The following is a 21232-nucleotide window of genomic DNA, read 5'->3' as shown; positions in this document are numbered from 1 at the left end:
GACTATTCAAAACTACATTATGCTGCTTGTTTGAGTAAATACGTTTTGTAAATCAGTGCCCTTTTCTGTCTCCTATATAGTCCCTCTGTGCCTATTCTCTTCATCCACATATATTAGATGTACAAAGGTGTGTATTTTACATGTGTCTATGTGTATAAATTATTTTAAAGGAGGGCATTCTTATTCCCTCAATCCACTTATTTGTTAATTTAGGCAATTAGCAAGTATTTATTGGTAATTTATATACATCTGTCTTAGACATGGAATACAGCACAAACAAATGCTTCCATATCCTTTTGAAGGACACTGTAGAGTTAAAGAATTTTATAATATTATCAGTGTGATTTTTAATTTTAAAACATAGGAGCAGGTATATAGGGACATTGGATGAGCACCATAGGCAAAAGAAACAGCAGTCTAAAATGACTTGAGACAGGGACACCTCTACCAATGAGATGGGCCAGGTATCTGAAACAAGCAATATGGAAGTATCAAAATTGTGGTTAAAACGTGTCTGCAGTGCTATGCCTACTGCAAGGAAACTTCAGAGCCCTATGAGAGGCTTGGGCAGGGAACTCACATGTTCTTTATCTTAAATTCAAATCTCTGGTTCCTGTGTAGAAGATTATTTGAAGAGTAAGAAAAATTGACAGCAAGGTATCTACTGCCAAACCATCAATTTCTCTCCTAGCTGAGTCTATACAATGAAGGGAGTGATGTCTATTCCCATGTAAGTGTGTGTGTGTGTGTGTGTGTGTGTGTGTGTGTGTGTGTGTGCGTGTTTCATGTTTGGAGTAGTAAGAGACACTAGAACATGAAGGAGGAACAATAAGAAGGCAGTCAGAAAAGCTCCTTTCTTTCAGATCTTTAAACACTCCCAAATCACTAACATTATTCTAGCCTATGCACCCAAAGACTCCCAAGACACAACATACCCCTGGGTGAGTAGGAGTAATATTGGTCCAAAAAATCAAATGTTTGCTTGCTCTAGAAATGCAATAGTCTAATATAAGGGTCCAGACCTACACAACAAAAGGAAAAGTCTATAGGGACTCCCCCAAATAGGGAGCTGTACCTACGGAATGCATGCTAATTTGTTTATCTCAGGCAGATCAGAGCGAGAGCAGGTGCTAGCAAGAGACTGTCACATGCTTCCTTCTTTTCATTTCCATCCATAAGCCCAAAGAGTGTGGCCACTAACACAAATACACCAGCAAAGATAGATGCTAATACCCGGATGCTATGATCAAGGAAAACCACCTTGCACTTAATCCTTGGTTCACTAAACCTTGAACCAATGAAAAAATATCTGCATTAAGGACACTGGTAGTGCAGGTCTAAAGTGACTCCTAGTATAAGGAACATAATTTATCCAATTATGAACTAATTCTCAAAGTACAAATTACAATCCTTGTTATATTTATATGGTTAATCTTTTCTCTTTTAAAAAGGAACAAAATTGGTTAAAATGTATTCTCCACTTTTAAATTATGTGACAAAACATATATGGGCATACAAAATTTGTTTCTCAATGGTAAGGGAAACATAATTTTCATCAAATAAAATTTTATTTTTTTATAAATTATATATTCATATACATTCCAAAATAATAGTCTACAGCAAGTCCTCAAATGTGCTAGCAAAAAGCCACATACAATGGTAAACTATTACTCTGAAAGCTGAGGCACAAGAATTGTAAATTTTGAGGACAGCATAGTCAATAAAATGTGACCATGTGGAGTGGCAGATATTAATTATCCTTTTAATTCTTTGTACATCTCTATAGTTTCCAAATTTCCTAAACCCAGTGTAGACTGCTGCTGCTGTACAGGATTTTAGCATTGTCCTTCATTTCTTGCAGGGATACAGTATTTTCTTTTCTCAGCACCAATGTCGCAGTAAAATCCTCAGTGATGATCAAATCTGCAATGGGCTGTGCCAAATAAACCTTAAGGGACAATAGAGATGAAACAAGGTGCTCAAATATCGCTGCACAAGCTGGCAGGGGAGGGATAGTGTAGAGGAAAATCACATGTCACCTGCCAGGAAGCAAGAATAAAAACTGGCAGAATGTGTTATATGGACCATGCAACTCTATATATTTCAGTTTCCTTATTTTTCCTAAAGTATTCATTCCTCCATTCTGAAGGCCAGAGAGATGAAAGAAACAAAAGTATGAATAAAGAGAAAAAGGTAAAAATCAATAATTACCTTATGAGATGACTGTTCTAAAGGCTGGGTGTCATAAACCTTAGCAACCTGCAAGTCTTTCTGAAAATCAATACTTGTAAATAGTGCCCTTCCCCATGGGCCTGGTGTTCCCATACTGTGTCCCTGAAGAGGCCTTTAAAAATAGCTTCGTAGGTCCAGAGAGATGGCTTATTGAATATTTACTGTCACTAAACCTGAGTTCAATTCTCACACCCTACACAGCAGGAAAGACCAAAAGACCAGACTCCCACATTTGTTCTCTGACATCCATATTAGTGCTTGATAGACTTGTGCATGTGTATAAGTACACAAAATGAATAGATAGATAAATTAGGAATAGAATTAAGAAGTCTAGGTGGGTGTGTGTTGGCCAATAGGAAAGGAGATAGGAGGGACTAAGAGACAAGGAGGAAAGAGAAAGCAGTAAGGAGAGTCAACATGGAGAGTCTGGAAAGAATAGAACCGCCAGCCGCCTCTTGCTGGTAAGACCAAGTGGAAATACATAGAAATGGGTTAATAATTAAGACAGAGCTAGCCGATAAGAAACTAATACCGGGCCAACAGCATTGTATCAAATACAGAGTCTCTGTGCATTATTTGGGGCTGGCACAGAGGAGGGACAAAACCAGGCGGCGGGCGGAAAAACCCATACTCCTTACAGGTGTGACTTAATAAGGCAGTTGAATAGGTAGAGGAGAGCTATAACTAACACAAAGGATGTCTAAACAGCACATAAAAACCTACTATTTTGTATTTGTAAATGTGCATGATATGCATGCATATGTATACATACACAATTTTCATAAGGTTCTTCTGCATGATTATAGTAATTACTCTACCTTTGTGATAAAACACCAAACACCATGATCAAAAAAAATTAAGGCATAAAGAGTATATTTTAGCTTACAAATCCAGAGGGATATAGTCCACTAAGATGAGGAAAACATGGCATGATGGCAGAAGCAGGAACCGGATCCAAGATCAAGTTGTTGGCAGAGCTCATCTCTCCTAAGGTATTTCTCTCTGACTTGTGGAAGGTTGCCTCTGGCAAGACTTCCATGGCTATTTCCCTTTGCATAGGCATTTCTGGTGACTCTCTTTAGTCCTGCAGGGACATCAGTCATACTTAATGAGGATTCAACCCTGATTACCCTTATGATTTCATCTCTGTTCCTTCTTGAAGGACCTGTTTCTAAGTGCAGTCACATGGCAGGGTGTGGAAGAAGATTAAGAAATGAACAGTCTCAAGAGGAAACTTAATTCAGGCTACAATGAACCCCCAACTAGGTGTTTTATATAAGGAAAAATAAAAGATTTAAATTGCTTTTAATTACATTTGTTTTTGGTTAACAGAATGATTTTTACCCTTTTTCTTGTTGTTTCTTTGGCAAGCAGTCTTCAGGAAGCCTAGACTGACCTCAAACTTGCTATGTATCTAGAGGTTTTTTTTTTTTTTTTTTTTTTTTTTTTTTGTGAAAAACATATTGATTTTTTTTGGGGTTTCATATCATGTACTCCAAGCTTATCCATCTCTCCATCCTTTCATATCTGCCCTCTGCCCTTGCAACCTCCCCCTGCAAAACAAAACAAAATTCAAAAGAAAAAATAAAACAAGGAAACTATAACAACCAAACACTGGTCTGGTTCAAGGCCTCTGTCTTCTGTTATACTCTAGACTGGGTCCTCACTAGGACTCCTCTTGGACATCCCACTGTCTTGTGTCATGGAGATCCTACAGCTTTGGATTTGCAGGTCAGATCCCTTTCACATCCTTTTGCAGTTCAGGGATGAGGTGGATGCTGGGGTGAGCCAATTTATAGCCCTGGTTCTGAGCCTACATGGTAAATGGGTTGGTAAGCCTGGCAGTTTTTCCTCATTGAGATGAGGGTAAGCTCTCTAGTTCTGAGCTGGCTAGATCACCTACCATAACAGGCTGTAAAGGGCAGAGCCAGTTTTTCTACTCTCAGACACTTGGGGTCTGGTAAACAGCACCCCTACCAGCAGGGCTAGCTCTACTCTTCCTCCCAGGTAAGGTTCAGGGCCTACTCTCCTGAGTGGTGCAGTTGGTTAGATACAGGGTTAGCTCTCCCTCTCTTATTCTCCGGTGGCCAGTTCTTCCTCCTAAAGCAGTAGTTCAGGGGAATCATTTCTTCAGCCATGCCACTACATGGCAGACAAGGGGAGGCAGGATCAGCTTCTCTCATACCCTCAGAGCATGCTTACCTGCTCCTCTGACAACAGGGTCAACTGTACTATGCTGTCTGGGCAAGGTGCAGACAATGTTCTCTCAAGTGCTGCAGCTGGTCAGGAGCAGAGCCAAGTCACTCACATGACCTCAGTGCCATCTCTTCCACCTGCCACAGGCAGCAAGAGATGGTGGACAGGAGGGAGAGAGCATCTCCCTTTTGCCTACCCCTACGATATGACAAAGGAGGTGTTGGGCTAGATCTCTTACCCACATTCACAGGTCCAGATCAGCTGCATTCCCTTCAACAGGGTGCCAAGGCTGGTACATTTTGTAGGAAGTGGGAGGGCCAGTTCTCTTTTGTGCTGAATCCAGTGATGAGTGTCGCCAACTCCATGCAGCCTTTTCTTCACTGTCTTCAGGGGTAACAGGAGCTATGGATGTCAACACATACCCAGACAGCCATAGGGCAGCTGACCCAGACATGGCTCTTATGAGCAGCCTAGGCTAGGATGTCATCATGGTTCCAGTTGGCAGTTCAGGTCACTCAAATGTGGATTGGCCCTTTGGCCATTGAACACCTACATGGTCTCAGGTAGCACCCCAGATCCCAGGTGTTTGCATGGCCCTTGATGGTAACAGGAACCTTTAACATCAAGGAAGATGCTGGCTGTGACTGTGCCACTGGATGTGGCCCCTGCTACAAGTTGGCTCATAAGAGTATCTGGTCCTAGATGCCAGTACATGTTATTCAGATCCATATGGGCCCATCAGCAAAAGAGACCACAGACACCAAGCCTTCCACAGGTAGTGGCCCTGGTCCTGGGCATCCATGTGTGCTTTGGTGGCAACACAGGCTATGGACATTAACACAGGCAAATGCTGCTGTAGGATCATTGGAACCATGTCTTTGCAGGCCAACCAGATCAGCATGGCTCCAGGGATAACATGGCACTCAAGTGTCAACATGTCCCTAGGTGGTATCCCCACCCCTGAACATCTGCTTGACCTTTGATAGTAACAGAAATACCATACATCAGTGCAGGCTCTGGTTGTGTTAGGGCCAAGGATCCAGACATGGCCATTGGCAACATCCCAGGCTCACAAGTAACTATGGTCCCAGGTGGCAAGCTGGCTACACATGTCAGCAGGATCTTCACTTCCCTTGACTCTTCAGATACATTTCTCTTCCCAGCACATGAATCTTTATGCCTCTCTATTCCATTTACCTTTGACTCACCATAATTTTGCCTGGCTGCCCCAGTGCCTATGGGTCGAGATTGAACTCTGCCTACCTTAGGTGTGAGTTCTGGGCAGAGCTGTAACTGTCTTTGGTATATGCCGTGGATCATGTTTTATCTTCACACAAGAAGGATAGGAAGAGGAGGAGGAGTTATTACAGGAGGAGGAAGAAGAGGGACAGAGACAGAGGCAGAAATCGGGACATGGGACAGGGTTATATGGACTCAAAGTCTGTTGATAGTGATGCACTTCCTCCAGAAAGGCTCCACCTCCTAAAACCTGCATAATTTCTGCAAACAGTGCCACCATTGGAGGGAATGTGTTGAAATATATGTGGCTATGTAAGACATTTTTTGTTCAGATCAATGCAATGGGGGATAATGTTCCTCATATAAGCCGTAGGATACAAAAAGAAAAGTACAGTATTGGACACAGGATGTCTCCCTTTGAGTTAAAGATCAGGAGCACTATAAGCACTCTCAAAACAATACCAGCCACTGCCTTTTACACTTGGTTGTTCACCATAGCTCAATGATAAGGTTTTATTGCTGAACACACTCATTTTTGGTCATAGCAATTGGAGGAATGAAATCGGTGCTGTCCTGGAAGTATAACCTTTGCTTGCTAGCTTTAATGGTGTTATATAGGCTTGGGAGAAACATCATTGATGTCAGAACCAGATTGTATGCCAGGAACTACAAAAACAAAGGGTATAACAAGACAAGGCTATGTGTGAAATAGTATCCTGAATGTCAGGGTTTAAAAAAAATTCTGATTTGGATTTTAAGTTATACTATAAGTCTGAACAAGATCCTGTAACTGGGGAGGTCAAAGGCACTACTAAAGGTGAAGTCGAAGTCACTACCATTAGTCTACTAAAGGTACATAATAGCAAGATATTTTGCAAATACATGTCTATAAACCCATGTGTTGGTTTGGAGCTCATTCTTATCATTCAAGAAACTGTGTGCAGTGGCTGAGTTTAATACAGAAATTTACAATGGTTAAATGCAAAGTTCAGTGTCTATGGAATGGCCAGCCATAAATGTGTCATAGACATTATACATTACAACTTCTCTGCCTAAGAATCAGAGAACACCATGAAAAATGGATGCAGAATTGGGAAGTTTATAAGAGCAGAGGTTGTGGATAACTGGATAAAATGGTGTCTTTTAGATGTGTCAGGACTGTTTATAAAATTACCACAGCTGGGCTTAATTGCAGAAGATCACACTGATAAGTATTCTCTTATTGATAGTAAAGGATCACGGAAGCTCAAAACTCAAGCTGATGATGTATTGCAAGCCCTTGGCTGCTACAGGAAGAAGGTAAGTTTTCTTTAGTGGTATGGCCCTTTAGGTTGACCTTGCTCCATTCAAAGGCTCCTTACCCTTGTGTACATGAGCGGTCCAAACTGATCTCAGTGCATTATAGAAGAAGAGAGGCATATGAAAAGGATAAAAGGAAGAATATGGGAGGAGTTGGGGATAGAACTGTATAATCAACATATATTATATATGTATGTTAAAGGAACACAGAAAAACATCATATCAAAAAAGAAAAGAGGGAATAATTTTGGAATATATTCCATTGGTTAAAATTTCACCAATGCATCTAAGGGTCATTCATACTACTTGAAATCATGCATCATTCATTCTTTTAATTTTATTTTTTTGTTTATTTTACATACCAACCACAGTTTTTCTTCCCTCCTTTCCTCCTGTTGCCTCCCCACACCTCGTTTCTATCCCTACATCCAGTCCTCAGAAAGTGTAAGGCCTATCATGGGAATCAACAGAGCCTGCATACACCACTGTTACTAGAGGCTTTTCAGTCCTTAGCTCCACCCTTACTAAGGAAGTAGCATGCAAACATGGGGGACGATTTTGCCAAGAGTCAGCTAGTGACTAAGAAGCACACATGAACAGCAGATTGAAAGAGTAAAACTAAAGACTTTGTAGTGGGCCTTAAATAAAATGACAGAACAGTGTTTGGAAGAGGGGATAAGGAAAATTAAAGCTATAATTGGTGAGAGTAAACTCTCCATTTGAAAGTGCTCAGAACGATGGTACATAGTCCCTGAATTTAAATGTGGAGTAAAGAGGTGGGATTTAGGTAAGAGTTGGGGAAGCACTGTAATCCTTGGCTAAATTTCCCATAGAGACATTGAGAAAATATAGGAGACCAAAAAAATTCCTTATACTGGACAGAGATTAGGGTACTGGAGTAAGTGTGACAGACTCCCCAGGTGGAGGGATTGTTCTTCACCAAAGGGCAAAATTTGAATAATTTGTTTACAGTTCTGAAATACTATTTTCTCAAAATATACAAGAAAAATAATAAACATAAATTATACATTCTGATCTGTGAATTTTAACTTGAGAGTTTAGATATTTCAGTGTATGTATGTGGAAGATACGAGCCATGCTGTTCATGGGAACTTAGATTGGATCATTCTGTGGATATAGGGGTGTGGGCCATGGTATCCAATATGAATTTACATCATTCTGTCTATGTGGTGGGTATGGACCATGCTGTGTATATGAGCTTAGAATTTACCTTTATGGAGTCAGCTCTCTCATTTCACTTTTATTTGAGTTCTGGGAGTTGAGTTAAATTAGATTGTCTGGCATGCGTGGTAAGTGCTTTTTCTTGCTGAGCAAGGTAGCCACACACAAAATCCCATGGAAGAATCCAATTAGCACTACAGAATATCTCCTTGTGATTGTTTCTAGTCACCAACTGTCCCTTAATACTAACTTTTATGGAAACTATCTTTAACTTTATTCAAATGGGAGAGCACACTTTATAATTTCCGAGAGTCTGAAATATTTTGCTCATTGTGATGTTTGTGATATATGTTTATATTTTTTCATATGGCAATTCTATATCATATTAGACTAATGAACCATATGCTGAGGGAAGCTGCAGGTACAGAGTACTCCAGCCCAGGACAATCTATGGGACATCAAAACATTTAGATTCCAGCTGACAATATCGTAAGCTTCAGATTAAGCACATGGAAGTCCACACTTTGGGGTTTGTGCTAATGGGCTTTGGTTTTGCATTTATGTGAGTTTTCTTGTTATTCTCGAGTTCTTCTATTTTGGTGGAGGAATGCTTACTGTGAATTATATGTTGGATTTCAGAGGTGCTAACAGTAAATTGTTCATGAACACTTTTAGGTTTTGAGTGTTAGGCTTAATGCATTTTCTATCATAAGATAATTTTGGGCCTATGTGACAATGGGTGGAAAGATATTGATTAGGTTGATATGTCTATTAGGTTGCCAAGATATAGTCATGACAATTAGTGTTGTGGACGTGATATAATCCAGAATCACCTGGGAGGCAGACTCCTGAGCATGCTAGGGAGGATTACATGGTGATTACATTAGTTGATGGGGGAAGATCTATCTTAATTGTGAGCAGGGTCATTCCCTGACTGAGAACTTGGTTTACATATATGGGGTAAGGTAACTCACCAGCCCATGCATCCATATTTCTGTTTCCTGATCATTTAAATGTAATGTGACCAGATGCTAGCTCCTGCTGTCCTGACTTCCCTGCATGGTGGACTGCGAACTAAAATAAGCCCTTTCTCCTTTAAGTTGTTTTTTCTCCCACTTATTCATCATAGACACAGGGGAAGAAACTAATACAAGAGTGAAATTGTATTTCCTGATTCAGAACCCTCCATGGAATGCCTACTATCTGGTTTACTTAATGCTATAGCAATTTCAGTTTCTTACAATATGGAAATAATACTTTCAGCTTGTATCTGTTTTATTTTTTTGAATTGTAATTTAATTTCTTCCTTCCCTTTCATCCTTCCAAACCTTCCCATCCCCTCTCCTCTTTAAATTTATGATTGCCTTTTTCATTAATTGATTGTTATTGTATGCATACACACACACACAGATCTATTAGTTATATATAAAGTGACACTTATGTTTGGTTTAGTAGACACTGCCAGGCTTTTTTTTTTTTAACATATGAAGCTTTTTAATTAGATTGATAGCAATTTAAAAAACCAGTTTGTGAGGCTACATCTCGTTTGTCAGAAAGAACTGAGACCGCAGGTAGCACTGAAGCTGGGAACAGCTTTGATCTTTGGCACAAGTTGCAAGTCCATGCTTTTCTGAAAAGCCCTGCGCTGCTCTGTAATCTCATATCGAAGATCTTGCCCTCCTGGTGCCTGGGCTTGTGCAGCTGCTTCTTCTTGAAGCAAGCATCAGTCCGGTGTTTGGGAATCTTAACTTAGCTGGTATCAACTGTTGTAGAGGTGGTGATGACAAATTTCTGGTGTGTTATTCGCAGAGGAACTCTGTTGAGGGCAAGAGGTCCTGTCACAAGTGGCAAGCCGCTGCCCAGCAGCTTCAGGGAAACCACCTTCTTGCTTCTGTGACACCAGGTGACGGTAATCAGGACAGCCCCAGGAGTGATGCTGGTAGAAAGCTGTCGAAGCTTTCTCACATGCTGACTGAAGAGTTTTTTTGCCATGGCTTAGCAGCTTCCGAGGACACATCTTCAGTAGGGTAATACCGGGGCATTTTTCGAAGAGTAAGAGTAACCACTCGGGTACCACCATTCTTGTCACCACCAACTGGTTTGGTGACAGTAGCAAGGACCTTCTCCTTTTTCTTCTTCTTTTCAACCTTAGTTTTTGCAGCTGAGTATTTTCTTTTGTATAGGGCCTTTCTGGAATACATAGCAGATCGGGAGTACCTGCCAATTCCTCTAACCAGGACAGGGTTCTGGCTGCAATGCAGCTTCCCCTTCTTGGGCTTTTTAACCTTAGGGTCACCCTTTGTGGCTGCAACAGTAGGAGCATCTGCAGCATCACCACCAGCCTTCTTGGCTGCAGGGTTTTTCTCTTTTTGTCAGGCTTCTAGGCTTTTTCACCTGCCATCTTGGGAGGTGCCTGCCAAGATGGGAGAGAACTAAGGTCCTGGCTTCTGGTCCTCCAGCATCCCCCCCATTTTTTTTTTTTTTTTATACAAAGTGTTTGTGCCAAGTATCACTTCTCGTAGAAGCATGCAGAATTCCATCTATTTCACTTGCCAACTGATGGAAACATGTCAGTCATTATCCTGGGCAAGCAGGTCAGTCTTCTTGAGCTTTTCATTAACCATCTGCTCATGACTAACAAGCGGAGCATATTTTCAAATGATTTACCACACTGAGTTCCATTTGTCTAGATGTTCAATGTCCCCATGTAGTTTGTCAATTCCCCATGTATTGAACTTCTTCATATCAAATAGACAATTCATTTCTTTGCTAGGTGTAGTCAAGAGCTTGTCTAGGTTTTTGGCTTGCCTTTCTCACAGAAAACAGGAAGCCTTACCTCATTAAGCTCCTTATCTTCCTTATCTATTTCTTATATTTGATATTTTTAAAGATTTATTTGTAACCAAATGTCTCACAATCTAATGAAAAATCAGTTCCCTGTATCTTTTTATACATGTTCATTGTTTACTTACACATCTAACTCCATGGCCTCATTATTGATATTTAGACAATATTTTGAGAATGAAATTTTTGTTCCCACTTTTATAGATATTCAATTGATGTAGGATTATGTAATAAGAAATCATGTCAATTATGCTATTTTGCCAAGTCAATCTTTTTGTGAATTCAGTTTGTATGTGGTTTGATATGTTGCTTTGTATGTGTGTGTATGTGTGTGTTTATTTTTGTGAGTATTTAAATTAATGCATTTAGGTGGGTGTTGAGTTTTTGTGGTTGTGTGTCTGTACTTGCAAAAGAGTGTTAGCATTTTATGGCTTTATATGTGTATGTATGTGGGTGTTTGTGTGCAGTATTTTATACTGGCTTATGTATGTGCTTCTAAAGGTACCTTTATAAGTGTTTTTCCTCCATGAGGTTTGTGTTTCTCTCCATGAGGTATGTGTATGTGTATGTGTATATTGCATTTGGTATATATGTGTGCAAGTTTGCAGTATGGCTTTTTATATAGATATGTATTTGCATATTTTTTGAGTAGGGGGTTATATTTATATCTCTATATATTGTTGTATGTGTGAGATCATATTAGGGTTTATATACGTGAGTTATATGTGTGCTTATTTCTGTGACTGTATGTGTTGGTTTATATGTAGTTTTCTACATGATTTGTGTGTGGGGGTTTTTGTATGCGCATTATATTTAGGTTTACTTGAGGGTACTTTTTATGGACAATCTATTGGCTTGTTTGTACCTGATAGTATAGCATATTATTAATACAAAAAATAGTAAAAATCTCCAGCAGCTACAAAACAAGTAAATGGAAATAGCCACATACCACCAGGAGAAAAAGTGAAAACAAATAATTTCTCTCTTGTAGATTGGACAAATAGTAAATAAATTCAGATTTTAATTTTGATAGTTAATCATCTTTAATGAGCATATTTACCAATCATTCTTTTTGGAAAATTCACAATGAAATATTTTGCTTCAAAGTGGCTTTATGTCCAGATTTCCTCATAATGTGTGAAAAATAAATGTTTTTGTAAGTATTGATACTACACTGTATTCATTGGGTACTGGTCAGGAAAATCAGATGACAGTATTTGGAGGTGTTTCAGTGACATGAGTTTGAGAATTATTTGTACTTTTACCATTCATCCAAGTATTTAACAAGTCTGAAATTATGCTAACATTCAAAGTTACATTTTTTTGTCCTCTTCCTTTTTCTAAGGTGTCCAGTATTACAGCAATAACCTGAAAGTGAACCAATTATGCTCAGTATATTTTCAGTTACTAATCTTGAAATCAATATGGTTTGCTGCTATGCAAACTAAACAGATTATACTTCAAAATATATGTGTAGACAGATATGTATATTTACACAATACCAATTAATAAAAAAGCCATGAATTTGAAATGAAGAGGAGAGGATATATGGGCAGATTTAGAGGAAAGAAAATAAAAAGAAAAATATAATCAAATTATAGTCTCAAAAATAAAAAGTGATAGTTTCTTCTAGTTTCATCCATTTGCCTGAGAATTTCAAGATTCCATTGTTTTGTTTTTTCCACTGATTAGTACTCTATTGTGTAAATGTATCACATTTTTTATCCATTCTTCAGTTGAGGTGCTTCCATGTTCTAGCTATTGCAAATAATGCTGCTATGAACATAGTTGTACAGATATCCTTGCATGAATGCCTGTCCTGTCCTTTAGGAATATGCATAAGAGTAGAATTGCTAGATTTTGAAGGTTGACTGATTCCTATTTTCCTGAGGAACTGACATACCACATAGAGTGATACTCTCTCAGCCTAACCACACAGGAGGTTATAGACTTTGATGATCTCCCATGGAAGGCCTCACCCTTCCTTGGGAGCAGAAAGGGAATGGAAAGGGAGGGTCAGTGGGGGACAGGGGAGGATGGGAGGGAGAGGTAACTGGGATTGATATGTAAAACAAGATGGTTTCTAATTTAAATTTTTAAAAAAATTTAAAAAAGTGAAATAATCATTTTGATAAGTTTGTTTTTATTTTATTCTCAATATATTTGAATCAGAGGATGAGGTTGTCCACCAGGAAAACGTTTTGAATCCCCCTTTCCCTTCCCAATGGTCTCTGGCAACTAACTAGTAAGATGAAGAATATGCATGTTGGCATGTACACTGGCTAGAAATTCTCTGTGGTTTGTGGTTAAACGGGTGTCATTCAGCTATCAGTGACAATATGTCAAGAATAGAGGGATGATTAAACTGTAGAGCTCCTTTGCTTTGTTTGGAAACATGTTAGAAAGTAAGGATAATAATGATATGAAAGCCTGACTCTGCTGCTTCTCTGAAAGAAGACAGGTAGAAAGGTTTCAGCAAGCAAGATGGAAGTTTTTGTGAGGTGTGTGTGTGTGTGTGTGTGTGTGTGTGTGCGTGTGCATGCGCGCGTGCACACACGCAAGCACATGTATATGGCGCATTTTGCTGTTTTATTTTATTTTTGAGATGATAATTACAACATTTCTCCTTTCCATTTCCTCCCTTCAAATTCTGTCATATACTGTTCCTTGCAGTCTTTAAAAATTATGTCCTTCCTTTTGATTAATTGTTATTACTACTGGCAACTAAGAAATGCTAAATAGGAGGAGTAGTCTTTCCCATGGAGGAATACATCCAATTGTTTATCCAATACCAAGTGTCAGCCTTGAAGGCATATACATGCAAGTAACATGATAAAGACCAAGAATAGGAATAGCAACACACATACACACACATATGTGTATATGTGTATATGTGTATATGTGTATATGTGTATATGTGTATATGTGTATATGTGTATATGTGTATATGTGTATATGTGTATATGTGTATATGTGTATATGTGTATATGTGTATATGTGTATATGTGTATATGTGTATATGTGTATATGTGTATATGTGTATATGTATATATGTTTGAGATTTCTATGTTTCCATCAGTTGTCTCTCTGGACCTCTCTGAATTAACTATTGATATTCAAATTTTGTCACAGCATAAGAATTCACTAAAATGCTAAACTATACATTCCTTAATTTTTTATAAGAGCCTAAATGTGTCACTGCCCTTTCCAGCAACTTGACTGGAGATAGGTAATTATTTTCATAAGCACTTTGCTTAAAAATGGTGTGCTTAAATTTTATGTCCTCTAAACTGATTTTTAAGGATAAATAATCATTTTATTATAGCTAAGCTCATGTTGTAATCATACCTTACCCTAGTGTAACTTCCAGTATTTGTTTCCTTTGTGATTCTTCTATCATTTAAGTCAAAATTGTCAATTGGTTTTACAGTATGAAACATCTCCTGTATGATGAAATTTCAAGGTTGCTGGGAAATGGCTTAAAATGAGAACATTATATTTGTATGAATTTATTCAAATTGAAATGCTTCTAGTCTACTAAAGCCCTGTTTTGATTTATGGAAGAGGTTTAATTTTTTTCTTAAACTAAATTTCAACTCAAGAAAATTGAAATCCATAGTGAGCTAGGACTAGGCAGAGGCACTAATGTCAGGAGACACCCTGCATAACATCCTCAGGAATAGGTGTTTATTTCGAGAGCATTGTGTCAACTTCAAAATGAACTGTCTGAGTGCAGATTGTTGCCTAGGTTTCCATAACATAACATCTGTGCATTAGAAAAATCAAAGTATGTCAGAAACTGAAAAGGCTCAGAGATTTTGTTCAGTGTCAGAGCTAAAATGTTAGCCTACTTCAGCTTCATGGAACTGGCAGAAGGATCAAGACCCTGGGTTTTGTTCAAGGTACTTTATTACTCATGCCAATAAATAGTATGTGAAATGTTAACATTTTTCCATATGAGTTGTCTGATTCCCACTACCATGGCATGGCTTGACAGGGGCTGAATGATACCTTCATACACAAACTTGTCCGCATTACTCAGAGCAACCTAGAATCTAGAGAATATGAATTTTTTATAATTAGCAGGATACCTCCAATAGTACCAGCATCCTTATATGCTCATACAGAATTGATAGTATTTTTCTTTGCTTTCAAGGTAGGCAGAAGAACAAGATACACATGGGGAATTGTGTCTCAAGAGAAGATGACATGATACAAGGTGAAAGAAAAAAAAAAAACAGTTCTCAATGGTCAGGTCAGCATTTTCTAAATATTTTCCACAATTATAAAAATAAAGTCTTTCTAAGTCCACATATCATATATCATATAGCCTGTTAAGAAATGTAATGTTCTGAAGAGCTGAGGGGCACACCACCATAACAATTTGCTGTGCAGTACCACCCTCCAAGTGTAACAGCCATCAAGTTCACCAGGTATGATTACTTGCAAGAGACATTCTAGGTATTAGAAAGACCACTGCACCCTCTACTTTTACTACAGACATTGCTGTCTGAATTTTCCACCCAGCTGTATATGATTATTACATTGCTACATGTGACACCATAATTTGGGAAGATGCTAGAATACATAGGTGTGGAAGGTTAACAGAAGAGGGAACTCCTTTTATGCAGCTGTAGATAAGTTCCCATCCACACTGCACAGGCTGTTTTGGAGACACACAAGCCTGTAAGTAATCTTCTACTCATGATCATATGTAAACCCAATGTCATTGGTTTTCCAAACTGGATTTTGGTGGAATCATATTTTGAGTTGTTCCTGGTACTTTGTAATGAGAGTGTGGATATTTGTTACAAGTCCCAGAAACAGGGTTAAGATAGTACAATTGAAGATGGTTCCTAATCCAGTATCAGTGCCTGACTGTCTTAACCAGTGTCTTAACAACTCTCTGTTCATAATAAACTGTGTTTACTCTAGCCCAAAAGGCAGATTGATCACTGATTCCCTGTCATATTAAATGGTGGGCCTACTATCCTGGTCACCAAGCTTGTGTGTTGGGAAACATGCAAGCTATCTATTTTCTCTATCATTTTACTATAGAAATTGTCATTCATAAATCCAGTTTCCCACATTATTGCTAAGTACTGGTCCAGGCCTTCCTCATCAGTGAGGTAGACATGGTCTTCTGTTCTAAGTGATTTAATTCTCATAATTTCATTTTGTTCTATTTGCTCAATTCTCAATTACTGTTTTGCCACTATGCATAGCATCAAACTCATCAAAATCATTTGTCTTATAATAAGTTCAGATTGTGGTGCTTAAGATCTCTATGTTTATACTTAACTCAACACCCTCATGTTTCACTACTTCCTTACTCTACTGCTGCCCTATATCCACCTCAACTTACCTTATTGAAGTTATCCTTAAATGCCATGATGTTGTAAACTTATATCACTGGAAACACTCTGTTCCCTTCATTCAAAATGATCTGATTTTAAGTGAGATCTTAGTCTTCTCTCTGGGTCCCACAGTAGTTGCTTGCACTAGAAAGCCTCCTCTAAGTGGTTCAAGCCTATCTGTTCTTTTCATTAATGTTTTAAATATATCTTATACATTCACCTTTCACAAAACTTAAATTACTGTGGAGTCATTGATAAGTACACATATCTATTAAAAAGTATAGATGCTCTAAAATCTACATAAACATATATAAACAAATGTATATATAATAGCGAGTGGTTTAAAGAACATGATCTTGAGGTTCAAAATTCCCAATTGCAGATAACTTGATATAATTCTATTTCTAATGGAGGATTTGGATATGTATTCCAGTGTGCATAATGCTTGATAGTTGCATAAGTTACCATTAGAATATTCTGGTGCTTAATACACAGACATTTCCACAGAGAGATTAATTTTCCTCATGCAACCAATGATGCCATTAAAGAATTTAAGGTTAACTATTGTTTAACCATCCTTAAAGATACGTTTGGTGGTCCTTGCCCTTAATCCCAGAACTCTCAAGGTAAACACTGGCAGATATTTGAGTTCAAGGCCTGTCTGGTCTACAGAGTAAGTTCTAGAAAACCAATGCTATATAGAGAAACCCTGTTTAAAAAAACTCAAAAAGTAGAGAAAGATATTTTCTTTCTTTCCATTTTTTTAAAATTATTTATTTTAATTTATTTTTCTTATTTTACACATCAATCCCAGTTTCCTCTCCATCACTCCCTCCTTCTCTTCCACTCTCCCATGCCATTCCTCCCCTGCCCATTCCACATGTAGGGTGATGCCTTCCTGGAGGGTTCATCTAAATCTGTCAAGTCATTTGGGGTAGGGACTAGGCCCTCCCTCCTGCCTCTAGGTAAAGGGAGTATCCCTTCATGGGGAACATACTCCCAAAGTCCTTTCGTGCACCAGGGATACATCATGGTTCCACTGTCAGAGGTCCCTTAGACTGCCCAGGCCTTCTAAGTGAGACCTAAGTTCAGGGGTTCTGGGTCTGAGTCTGTCAAATACTAGATTCCCAACTATCAGTCTGGGGTCCCATTAGCTCCTCCTTGTTCAGGTCAGCTGTCTCTGTGGGTTTCTGTAGCCTGGTCTTGTCATCTCTCTCTGAATTTGAATTCCAGTTCAGGTCAGAGTTTAGCTTTGGGTGTCCATTTCTGTTTCCATCAGCTACTCGATGTGGGCTCTAATATGGTGGATAATTTAGTCACCAGTGTCATTATCAGGAAAGGGCATTTATGGTAGCCTTTCCACTGTTGCTCACATTGTTAGGTGGTGTCAGTCTTGTAGGTCTCTGGATATTTCTCTAGAGTCAGATTTCTTGAAACCTACAATGGCTCCCTCTTTTATGGTTTTCTGATGGGAGATGCCATTATGTATATATGTTTCTCATTCTGGTTAATGAATAAAGGCTGTTGGCCAATAGGAAAGGAAGATAGGAAGGACTAGGAGACAAGGAGGAAATAGGAAGTAGGAAGGAGGAGTCAAGATGGAGAGGCTGGAGAGAATAGAACCGCCATTCCTCCACTCTCGGTAAGACCATGTGGAAATACATAGAAATGGGTTAATAATTAAGATAGAGCTAGCCGATAAGAAACTAGTAACTGGCCAACAGAATTATATCAAATAGAGAGTCTCTGTGCATTATTTGGGGCTGGCACAGCAGCGGGACAAGACCAGCAGCTGCAGGCAGAAAAACCATGCTCGTTACAAATGGCGCCCACGTGGCTACTAAGAACTTCCACTTAAAATTTAACAAAAGCTTAAGAAAGTGTTTTAGAAACAAAAGAACAGAGACAAGCAAGATTTCTTGTTAGCAGCATTTTTCTCGGTTGGACTCTGCTTTGCAAGAGACAAGCAGATATTCGCGCGGCTCCTTTAGGAAAAGTTTCCTGACTCAGCATAAGTGGCAAAAAAACGCAAGGCTTTAAAAAACCACTGCTAACAATTTATTGGTGTGTATCAGAGCTGGCAATGGCAGTGACCACATCTCCAAGCTGGCAGCATGCATACCAAGGCAGTGAGCACAGCTTTCAGTGCTGGCGGTAAAATAGCCGCCGCCATCTTTTATAAACCATGGCAGAAACAATAAAGACTTCCATTTTAGCAATTTGTTGTTTACCTGATAAAAGACTGGTGGCTATAAAAAGATTTACAGTAAAGACAGATTCACATTAAGAAAAAACATTGCCAGTTGGAGGTAAGAAAGAGCTCACGACCTATATGTTTGATGTATGTCTGATGCGTCTGATGTTATGTGTTTTTGACTCAAGTACTTGAATCTGTGCCTGGCCTGCACAGGATTTGTATAGGACCACAGGGGGAGACAGACATGTCCTGAGACCCTTGGTCCCACCCTGGACGAAAGTCCCGGGTTGTTTGGAGGAGGGAAGGAGACGAAGTTTCTCTTCTCCAGGGGCTGGCCGGCCTCTGGACTTGCTTCCCTCCCGCTTTGTAACTTTGGTTTGGGCGCCGTTTGTCTACTGCACGGATTTGTTGGATTGTTCTGTGTTTTTGTGTCCTTCTGCTCCTACTGTTTGTTTCCATTTCTAATCTCCCCATGGGTAAAAAACTAACTACCTGACCTAAGTTTGACTTTAGATTCACAGGAGAGCAGGGCCGGAGACCCAGCTATGAGCACACTCATCCCCAGCTCTCAGGAATGTGGCAGGGCAGCCAGAGCCGCTGGGGCTGAGCTTCAGCAGAATGGCTGGACAGCCATGGGCTGGGCGCGGCCTGGGCAGAGCCATGCCAGAATGGAGGGACAGGGTTATGACTTATGACCCTGACACCGCACATGTTTGGTCCCCAACATCAGCCTCCAGGGCTGACCCTTCTCACCAGATCTTTGTAATTGGAAAACTAACCACCCCCTTTTTGGAGTGCCTTATGTTCTCTCTCTAGGCTATTTGAGATGATTATCAACAGTTTCTGCTTGAGGCTAGAAAAATATCCCTGGAGCCTATGGGCGGCCAGCGCAGCTGAAAAAAAATGAGATTGACTTGGGATTTCTTTTGACTCGCCCCAGTTGGGACTTTAACACTGCTAAAGGTAGGGAGAGCTTAAAAATCTATCACCAGGCTCTGGTGGCAGGTCTCCGAGGTGCCGCGAGACGGCCCACCAATTTGGCTAAGGTAAAGAGAGCACTTTTTGATCCTACTTCAGATGCCCAGAGAGCTTTGGTGGCTCTGGTCTTCATGGGGAAATTGGGCCCCAGATATTAGGAAAAAACTCCAGAGACTGGAAGGGTTAAGAGACAGAGAAAGTGTATTGAAGGGACAGAGAAGAGAAAGAAAAAAAAACAGTAGAGAGACAGAGAGCAGAGAAAAAGCATGACAGAAGATAGAGAAGAATTTGACTAAAATATCTTGGCCACAGTGGTTAAAAAAAAAAACCAAATTAAAGAGACAAAAAGTTAGGAAATTTAAAACAGGCTAGGGAACCTGGGCGACAGGACCGCACTTGACAAGGAAGACCAGTGTGCATATTGTAAAGCAAAAGGACACTTGGCAAATGACTGTCCCAAGAAGACAAAGTATCGAAGGTCCTAGCCCTAAGAAAGGATAAAATTAAAGGGAGACGGGGTTTGGATCCCCTCCCCGAGCCCAAGGTAATTCATGGACTACCCGAAGAACAATGGACCTTGGCGTGGGCCGAGTACCCCACTTGTTCGAGGTTACATCCCACCAGCCAACTGCTTTTTGCCTTTGAATGGAAGGACCCTGACACTTGCAGAACTGGGCAGCTCATCTGGACCCGACTGTCCCAAGGGTTTAAAATTCCCCAACGATGGCCAGGCAAGTAAAAGAATTTCTGGGGACATCTGGGTTTTGCAGGCTGACTAAGGAAAAAATTCTCCTGGACCCCAGAGCATCAGGAGACATTTGATGCCATTAAGAAGGCTCAGTTGAAAGCACCCGCTCTAAGCCTTTTGATGTAACTAACCTTTTACCCTTTATGTGGACAAGTGTAAAGGGGTCGCCTGGGGAGTTTTGACCAAATCCCTAAGGCCCTGGAACAGACCAGTTGCTTATCTGTGAAAGAAGCTTGATCCTGTAGCTAGGGTAGGGCCTGGCTATCTAAAAGCTATCGCTGCTGACAAGTTGATTTTGGGGCATAAAGCAATGCATTGACTGATGATGACCAACGCCCACGTGTCTCACCACCAAAGCCTGCTTCTCAATGAGAGACTGAGCAGATTGTGTTCGCTCCACCAGCCAGCCTCATCCTGCCACTCTCCTGTCTGAGGAGACTGGTGAACCAGGGAATCATGACTGCCATCAACTGTTGGTTAAAGAGACTGAAGTTGGCAAAGATCTTAAGGACATCCTGCTGGCTGGGGAGATGTTGACCAGTTCACTGCTGGAAGCGGTTACATTGTAAAAGGTAAAGAAAGGGCTGGGGCGGTGGTACTGCGAGACAAAGAGAAGTCCATAAACATTAACAGGCAACAGGTATGCTTTTTCATCTGTTCATGTGCATGGGACTGTCTCAACCGTGAGGCTAAAAAAATTACTGAAGAAAATTTTCCGAAGATTTAAAATACCTAAGGTAGTAAAATCAGAAAATGGTCCTGTTTTTTGTTGCCCAGGTAAGATATTGGAGATTGATTAAAATTGCATTGTGCATACAGACCCCAAAGCTCAGGTAGAAAGCATAAATAAAACCATTGAGGAGACCTTCACTAAAATGACTGTGGAGACTGGCGTTAATGATCAGATAGCTCTCCTACCCTTTATGCTTTTCAGGGTTAGAAACATCCCTGGACTGTTTA

At 39.8% G+C, this 21232-nt stretch overlaps 1 pseudogene; it reads right to left on the bottom strand.

Moving 5' to 3' along the window:
• Positions 1 to 9662: 9662 nt before the first annotated feature.
• Positions 9663 to 10549, bottom strand: LOC127233859 (60S ribosomal protein L6-like; annotated as a pseudogene).
• Between the last annotated feature and the right edge of the window lie 10683 nt (positions 10550 to 21232).

Source organism: Phodopus roborovskii, unplaced genomic scaffold (genome assembly GCF_943737965.1).
Source record: "Phodopus roborovskii unplaced genomic scaffold, PHOROB, whole genome shotgun sequence".
Classification (NCBI taxonomy): Eukaryota; Metazoa; Chordata; class Mammalia; order Rodentia; family Cricetidae; genus Phodopus; species Phodopus roborovskii.
The sequence above is the reverse complement of the archived record's forward strand: the minus strand, read 5'-3'. Positions and strand labels throughout refer to the sequence as shown.